The following is a 7,835-nucleotide window of genomic DNA, read 5'->3' as shown; positions in this document are numbered from 1 at the left end:
CCCTGGGGGACACCACTTTCCATGTCCTTCCAGGTTGATACTGACCCATCCACCACCACTCTCTGGGTGTGTTCCATTAGCCAATTTGCCACCCACCTGACTATGTAATCATTCAAGTCACAGCTGCTCAGTTTTTTGTTATTTATGAGAATGATATGGTGTCACATCCCAAAAGCTTTTTTAAAATCCAAATATATGACATCTACCTCAACTCCTGCATCTGAGCGTTTTGTGACCTGGTCGTAAAAGGAAACAAGGTTTGCCAGGCAAGATCTACCTGCTAATAATCCATGCGGATTGCCCTTCAGCATCGCTTCCTGCTGGACTCGCACAAATGTATTCCTTAATTTTTTCAAAAGTTTTCCCAAGGGTAGAGGTGAGACTAACCGGTCTGTAGTTACCCGCATCCTCGTCGTTCCCCCTTTGAAAATAGCAAACACATTGGCCCTTTTCCAGTCCCCTAGGACCTGCCCCAAGTGCCATGAGTGCTCAAACAGTTTTGTCAGTGGTTCTGCAATGACACTGGCCAATTCCTTCAGCACCCTTGGATGAAGATCATCTGGGTCTGCTGACTTGAACACGTCAAGCCTTTCCAAGTGCTCCTGCACTAGGTCGATGCTAGCTGCTGATGGACCAGTGTTCCCCCTGTGCCCAACAAAACAATAGTTTTGTTGCAAATAGAGGTGTGGGGTGGGCTGGGGCCTGGCTCTCCGGCCGAGCGGATTTGGGGGCACACTCCTACCTCCTGCCCTCCCGGACAAGTGGTGGGAGCCACCAGATGAGCACCGGACGAGCCATGTCTGCAGCTGCCGCCCACCCCACACCGCACAGATCCAGGGGGCATGTGCCTCCCCACCCCTTGGATGAGCCGTTTGTGGCTCTGTCCTGTTGCCCTCCCTGTTCTGGCTGGTCAGCCCCATTCCCTCCCTCACCACAGGGGCCTTGATCTGCACCCCCACACCCCTTCCACCACACCAGACTTACCAGTTGGATGCAGCTGTTCGAGCTGAAAAGCTGCGTATTGGAAAATCAGCTATCAGTATCAGCCCCCAAAATCTCTCTTGCACAACACCTTCAGTTGTGAGGCTGACTGATTTGTGACAGGAGAAAGAGGGAGGCTCTGAGAAGGCAGTAGAAGAAAAGTATAGTCCTGGGGCTGGTGGTGTGCAGAGAGTAGTCCCATGGAGGACAGAGTAGAGAGCAAGAGAAGTGCCACTTTGAGGAGGAACAGAGGGAACTGGAGTGGCACGATAAAGATTGTTTGCAGCTGTGCAGTCTGCATTCTTGTTTGGGATGTAAGGCACTCTGACACCACCTCTTCCCTGGAACTGACCAAAAAGTTGGTAGGGTTGTTATTAGGCCTGTGCGAAGCAGTGAGTGTTTGCTTCAGATTCAGCCGATTTGGAGGCACAGTCATTTGATTCAGTCATTCAGATCACTGTCCTGATTCGATTTGGCCGATTTGGAGTAGGAGATTTAGCCATAGACTATACAGGCAGTCCTCAATAGCGCTGAACACAGCTGCCTCCTGCTGGTAAGTCTGTTGTGGTGGGTGGAGGACAGAAGGAAGGGGCGTGGGGCGGGGAGTAGATCAATGCCCCCACAGCAAGGGAGGGGTTGGGACTGGGGCTGCGACAAGCTACCCAGCCAGGGTGGGGGCGGCGCAGGACTCGGAGGGGGGATCCCGCCACTGCACCACTAGTCTGGGAGCTGCTCTTCTGGTGGCTTCTCTGGCAGCTCTTGCATGGGAGTGGGCGTGCGCCCCTGGATCTGTGTGGGGTGGGCTAGGCCAGGCTGTTCTCTGGGAGGCTAGCCCCAGCTGCTTGCTGCTGGGCTGCGCTGTGTGTGGCGAGTGAAACTAGGGCTGTGCTCCAGGCTGTGGCTGGGGCTAGCCTCCTGGAGCACAGCCCTGTCTATGCCACTAGCCTCCCAGAGTGCAGCTCGGCCCAGACCGCCCTGCTCAGATCTGGGGGTGCATGCATGCTCCAGTGCTCTCCTGGGTGGAAGCGAGAGCTGCTGGAGGAGCCATCAGAAGACTGGCTCCCGGACCAATGTTGTGCAGTGGCAGGAGCCCCCCTCCCTGAATCCTGTGCCCCCTTGGCCCGGCTGGGTAGCGTGTCTCAACCCCAGCCCCAATCCATCCCTTGCTGTGGGGGCATTGATCTGCCCACCCCTTCCCTCTTCCTCCGCCCACCACAACAGATTTACCAGCTGGAGGCAGCTGTGTCCAGTGGTGTTTGTCATGTCCTCGACTTATGACAGTTCGAGTTTGCTTGTATGGAAGATCACCCCATCCCCCCCTCTCTCCCTTTTCTCAGTTTCTGTTTGCTGCAAGCCTTCCGAATTGATTCAGAGGCTTCCCATTCAATTTGGACCTTTTAATGGGTCTCCTGATTTGATTCAGATTTGCCCACCAGATCTCTGAATCTAATTGGCTACTGAAGCTTTGCACAACCCTAGTTTCATAGTTGGTAGGGTTGGAAGGGAACTGAGTAGATCAAGTCCGACCCCCTGCCATGGCAGGAAAAAGTACTGGGGTCAAATGACCCCAGCAAGGTGTTTGTCTAGCCTCCTCTTAAAGACCCCCAGGGTAGGAGCCTGGACTACTTTGCTTGGAAGTTGGTTCCAGATCCTGACAATGAAGTAGCACCTCCTGATTTGTAGTCTGAATCTACCCTCTGCCAGCTTGTGACGGTTATGTCTAGTCACTCCTGGTAGTGCTCGGGGGAACAGGGACTCCCCCAGTGCCTGCTGGTCCCTTCTGACTAGTTTGTAACAGGCCACTAGATCCCCCCTCAGCCTTCTCTTGTGGATGCTGAATAGGTTCAGGTCCCGTAGCCTCTCCTCGTAGGGCCTGCCCTGCTGTCCCCTGACCATGCGAGTGGCCCTTTTTTGGACCCTCTCGATGCTGTCCACATCCCTCTTGAAGTGCGGCACCCAGAACTAGACGCAGTACTCCAGCTGTGGCCTGACCAATGTCACATAGAGGGGGAGGATCACCTCGGACCTGCTCGTGATGCATCTGTGGATGCATGACAAGGTGCGGTTGGCCTTCCTGACTGTGTCCCCACATTGGCGGCCCATGTTCATCTTGGAATCAACAGCGACTCCAAGATCCTTTTCTGCCTCTACACTGATGAGAAGGGAGTTCCCCAGCCTGTAGGGATGGTGCTGGTTCTTCCTCCCCAGGTGCATCACCTTGCACTTGTCAGTATTGAAACCCATTCTATTCTCATCTGCCCACCCCTGTAACCTGTCTAGGTCCAATTGCAGCCTATTCCTCCCGTCTAGCATGCCCACGTCCCCCCACATCTTAGTGTCATCAGCAAATTTGAACAGAGTGCTTTTTACCCCCTTGTCCAAATCACTGATGAAGATGTTGAACAGTACGGGCCCAAGGACCAAGCCCTGGGGGACCCCACTGCCCACATCCCTCCAGGTCGAAAATGACCCATTCACTACCACTCTCTGGGTGCAGCCCTCCAGCCAGTTAGCGACCCATTTGACTGTGTAGGTGTCGTCACCACAATCCCTCAATTTTTTAATGAGAATGGGGTGAGAAAGTGTCGAAGTCTTTCTGGACTTCAGGAAGGCCTATGTCCACTGCTACCCTTGCATCTAAGGATTTGGTGACCTGGTCATAGAAGGCCACCAGGTTGGTCTGACAGGACCTGCCTCTAATGAACCCGTGTTGGTTGCCCCTAAGCATAACCTCCCCGCTGGCCCCTCATGGACATGTGCCCAGATAATTCTCTCAAAAAGCTGTTGTTGTTATGTACCCTTGGGAAAGTCGGGGACAGAGAAGAGCCAGGGTCTTGAACTTGCCCCTCATGAAGCTACTCCAGAGCTGGCTTCAAGGGGTCCTGAAGGAGGGGGACTGAATAAGCCTTTTGGGAAGTCTAAAGGTAGAGCTTCCCCTCAAAAGCAGCACAATCTGTGACAGTAGCACAACACGTTTTTGCAGAAAATGTGCTAAATTTTGTTGTTTCCATACTAATTTAAGGTTCTTTGTGCTAACAACTTCTAATAAACATTGTAAAAGCAGGACTGTTAGACTTGAATAAATTAGTGGGCAACATTCTCTGCCCGCAGTCATAGCCTGGCCCATAGGGTCGGTTGCAGGCTGGATGACCCACCTCCAGATCTGGATTGTGGGTAGGTACTGTGTTAGCACAGGCTAGTACCCAGGTAGTTAACATCACTGCTGCTTGCCATCCTGCTTTTCCTGGTTGCCAGCTGCTGTGGATTTTATCCATCAACAGTGACCAAAAACATGTACTTCAGCTGATAAAGAGGGAGGATTGGGGTGTGGCCAGCATCAATTCCCTGGGTATTGGCCTGTCCTGACACAAACTGTGGCAGCTTGGGAACAAACATTGCAGGATAGATCTGGAGATTGGTCAGAAGTTCTATGGGCTGGATCCAGCCTCTAAAGCAGTATGGTTGACACCCCTGTTGTAAAGGAAACTTCTGCCTGGGGCCTGAAATGTTGGGCATTCATTAAAGAAAAAAGGCAGAATGAATATACATTAAGAAAATGTAAGGTTATGCCTCTATAAATTACATCTATAAGATAAGGGGAGAAAAAGTTATTTGGGTAAATCTGATATCTTTTATTATACCAACTCAGATAATTGGAAAAATTCTTCTTTGCAAGCTTTCAGGTATAAATACCCTTCGTTAGGCTAAGGAAGCATCTGCAGTTGGTGTCTGCTCTTCCTGGATGGAATGAAAAGTAAAGAAGCCAGAGGCTGGGCTGCATGCAAGAAAGGCAGTCAGTGAAGATGTAAATTAAGGAGTCAGTGGGTGAGAGAGAGGCTTGGCAGAGGGTGGTAATTAATGTAGCTGGTAAATAATGGAGAGATACCTAGGGAGTCCGTTGTTGGGCAGGTTATAATGTATCATAAATCCAATGTCTATGTTTAGTCCATGATTTTTTTTGTATTAAGGATGTTGATGAAGTGAAGTTCATAGGTTCATCTGTGAAAGGTGTTTTGTATATTTCCTTTGAAGATTAGAACTAAGAAGTTGGAGAGACTGGTTTTCTTGTGAGAAATGTGCCCCCACAGGTAGTTGGGTATTCTTGTCTTTGATAGACTTCTGGTGTGTTTTCATTCTGGTGCGCAGTTGTTTGGTCTCTCCTCCATATTTTCCTTCAGGCCATTTGTGAAGTTGCAGCTGTAAGATCCAGGACTGCTGATGGTTCTGTTGTGGGGTGTAGTAATTGTGGGGGTGGTAGAGATGTGTTGGCAGGTTTTACATTTCTTGTCATGGCATGGTCTGGATCCATTCACTGTGTTTTGAGCCATAGGAAGTTTGCTTCTGGTGATGAGGTTAGCGAGGTTCGCTGCTTGTTTGAAGACTAGGATGGGTGGTTCTGGGAAAATCGCTTTAAGAATTTGGTTGTCTTTAGTATGGGTTGCATAAAGGTTCTCATTCTGGTTGTCAGAAACCTTGGTTTTATTTCAGAAGTTATAACAGTGATCCCTTTTCTCCAGCACCACAGTTGCGTTCCATTTGTTGTGCATGGTGTCAAATATACATCCCACAGGAAAATCTGGTCTGCAGAGAAGCGTTGTCTGGCCTGTGGGGCTCCCAAAAGGGCTTGGGGATTCAGGGGTGGGATGAGCTGTGACTGAAATCCTGGATACAGAGCTCTGTTGGAGGCTTATTGGGCAGGGCGGAGTGAGTAATGGCTTGTGTTACCCCTTCCTGCTGTTGCTGCTCACCTTGCTCTGCCCCCATGTCTGCATCCAGCTTACCAGGAGTCTCATGTCCTGGATCTGGCCTGCAAGGAAGGGTGAGTTTGACACCCCTGCTGTAGACCTATGCAGTTGATCCTGTCCTTGCTCCCAGTTTCTGATATCTGAATTGGTTTTCTGGAGGCACTGCAGCCCACTTATCTTTGTATCTCCTGTTTTTGTCATCAAGGCTTTTTATTCCAGTTTGCTAGTTTTTCCCCTTGAATCTCCATACTCTCCACCTCAGTTGCTTTGTTTCTCTAAAGTTATGATAGTAGTTCTGACAGTCTGTTAGGAGCAACAGCAGTGATCCTGGTTCTCAAAATTTTGGATACTTAACAGCTCCTTAATGCAGTGGTTCTCAGTTGGGGTGCTGCAGGGCCACCTCAGGGTGTTGTGGTTACAGCATCCAGGTAAAACTGCTCCCCCTGCATTAGTGCTCTAATTGGACTAAAGCAGGCAGCAAGCTGCCTCATGCCACACTGCTGTTTTTGGTCCTCTCACCCTATGTTGCTCCTGGAAATGGGTATGGGTGGAACTGTCTTATTTACTTATGTTTCTGGGAAGAATATTGAGTGCCACATCAGAAGGAACCGCACTGCACAAGGCAGCTCCTGCCTGCTTTAGGCTGATCGTAGCCCTAATGTAGGAGGAGTGCACAGAGGCACAGCCCTTTCCAGGTTGGCTGTGCAGCAGAGGCAGGGTCATGAAGTTTCACAGCTCTTCCTGGCAGCAGAATCTGGCTAAGGCACTCAGGTAAGCCAAGGCAGCATCAACAGTGGTTCTCAGCCAGCCATGCCATTGCATTCCAAAAAGTGGTGGTAGTGTGCCTCAACCCTGGAAAGGTTGAGAGCCACTGCTTTAATGGTTTTATAATGTATATCATAACAACCAATGTCAGGATGGAACATTTTCTGGGGTGGGAGACTCTAAGCAGGGGTTGTCAGCTGAGGGTAAGTGTACCCTTGGGGGTACTTGGACTGGTCCTAGGGGGTATGCATGGGTGGGCAGGGACAGAGTGCAGAGCAGGGCCAGGCAGAGCAGGGTGAGGAAGCTTGCACGTGGAGGCAGCCACTGCCACTCAGCAGCCCAGTGAGTTTCCCTACCCTGCAGAGGCGTGCTGCTGCCCTCACCCTGCCCTGCCCTGTTCCTGCTCCTGGGAGGCAGCAGCACTCCATCCCTGCCTCCTACTCAGCTATTCCTCTTCCCCACCTCTCCCCTCTCGCTTGGCGTCCAGGCACTGGGGGTGCTTAGACTAAAAAAGGTTGAAATCCCCTGCTCTAAGGGCATTTATACACATACTTCTTTGTCGTACAACACACTGGAGATCTGCCACTTCAGAGCAGATAATAGTCTGCTCCCCACACAAGCTGGGGCAAACTGGACTGCACTGCATGCTGTTGTATAAGCGGTGAAATGCGTGTCAGAGTGCAGAAAATGGCGGTGGTGCGCTTTTGAACTAAAGCACCTCTGGTGTGTTCTAGTTCAAAAGCACGCCGCCACCGTTTTCTGAGTGCTCACGTGCATTTTGCTGCTTATACGACTGCAAGCATCAGCACTGTGGCACTTGCATATCTAAAAATCCCTTAAGTGGCTGGAGGCCACATGAGGATGGTTGGCACCTTTCTGAACTTGGTTGCAGTGAGGAATGCATTGTTCCTGTAGGAATAGCAGAAGTATTATGTTGGAAATTCTGAAAAGCACGTTAGAAATAACAATAATTTTTGATGAACTCTAGACTGAGTTCTAAATTTTAAAGATGTGGAACTGATTTTCAGAACTTAAATCTTAATTCCCAAGCCAGAATCATTGTTGCTTATATCTAGGTGATGTTACTTATCATAGAAGCAACTTCAAAGCAGTAACTGTTTAAGTAAGTGGGACTAGTTAAAGTGTGATTCTAGGAATTAATTATCTGATACAGGGATTTTTCAACCTTTTTTAATAAGTGTATCCCTGGTGGCGGGACATGGTGAGGTGGGGGATTGGCAGCGCATGGCTAGGGACTGAACGGTGGCAGCATGGGGTGGTGAATGGTGGCTGCTGCTACCTGCAACACCCCCCCCCCCCCCCCCCCCCCCCCCCCCCCCCCCC

At 50.4% G+C, this 7,835-nt stretch overlaps 1 protein-coding gene across 1 annotated transcript in view; it reads left to right on the top strand.

The window, feature by feature from the left end:
- The window catches only part of LMNB2 (lamin B2), a 75,684-nt gene that overhangs the window by 11,269 nt on the left and 56,580 nt on the right, over positions 1-7,835 (top strand). The window lies entirely within an intron of this gene.

Source organism: Gavialis gangeticus, unplaced genomic scaffold (genome assembly GCF_001723915.1).
Source record: "Gavialis gangeticus isolate Ggan-Ray unplaced genomic scaffold, GavGan_comp1, whole genome shotgun sequence".
Classification (NCBI taxonomy): Eukaryota; Metazoa; Chordata; order Crocodylia; family Gavialidae; genus Gavialis; species Gavialis gangeticus.
The sequence above is the reverse complement of the archived record's forward strand: the minus strand, read 5'-3'. Positions and strand labels throughout refer to the sequence as shown.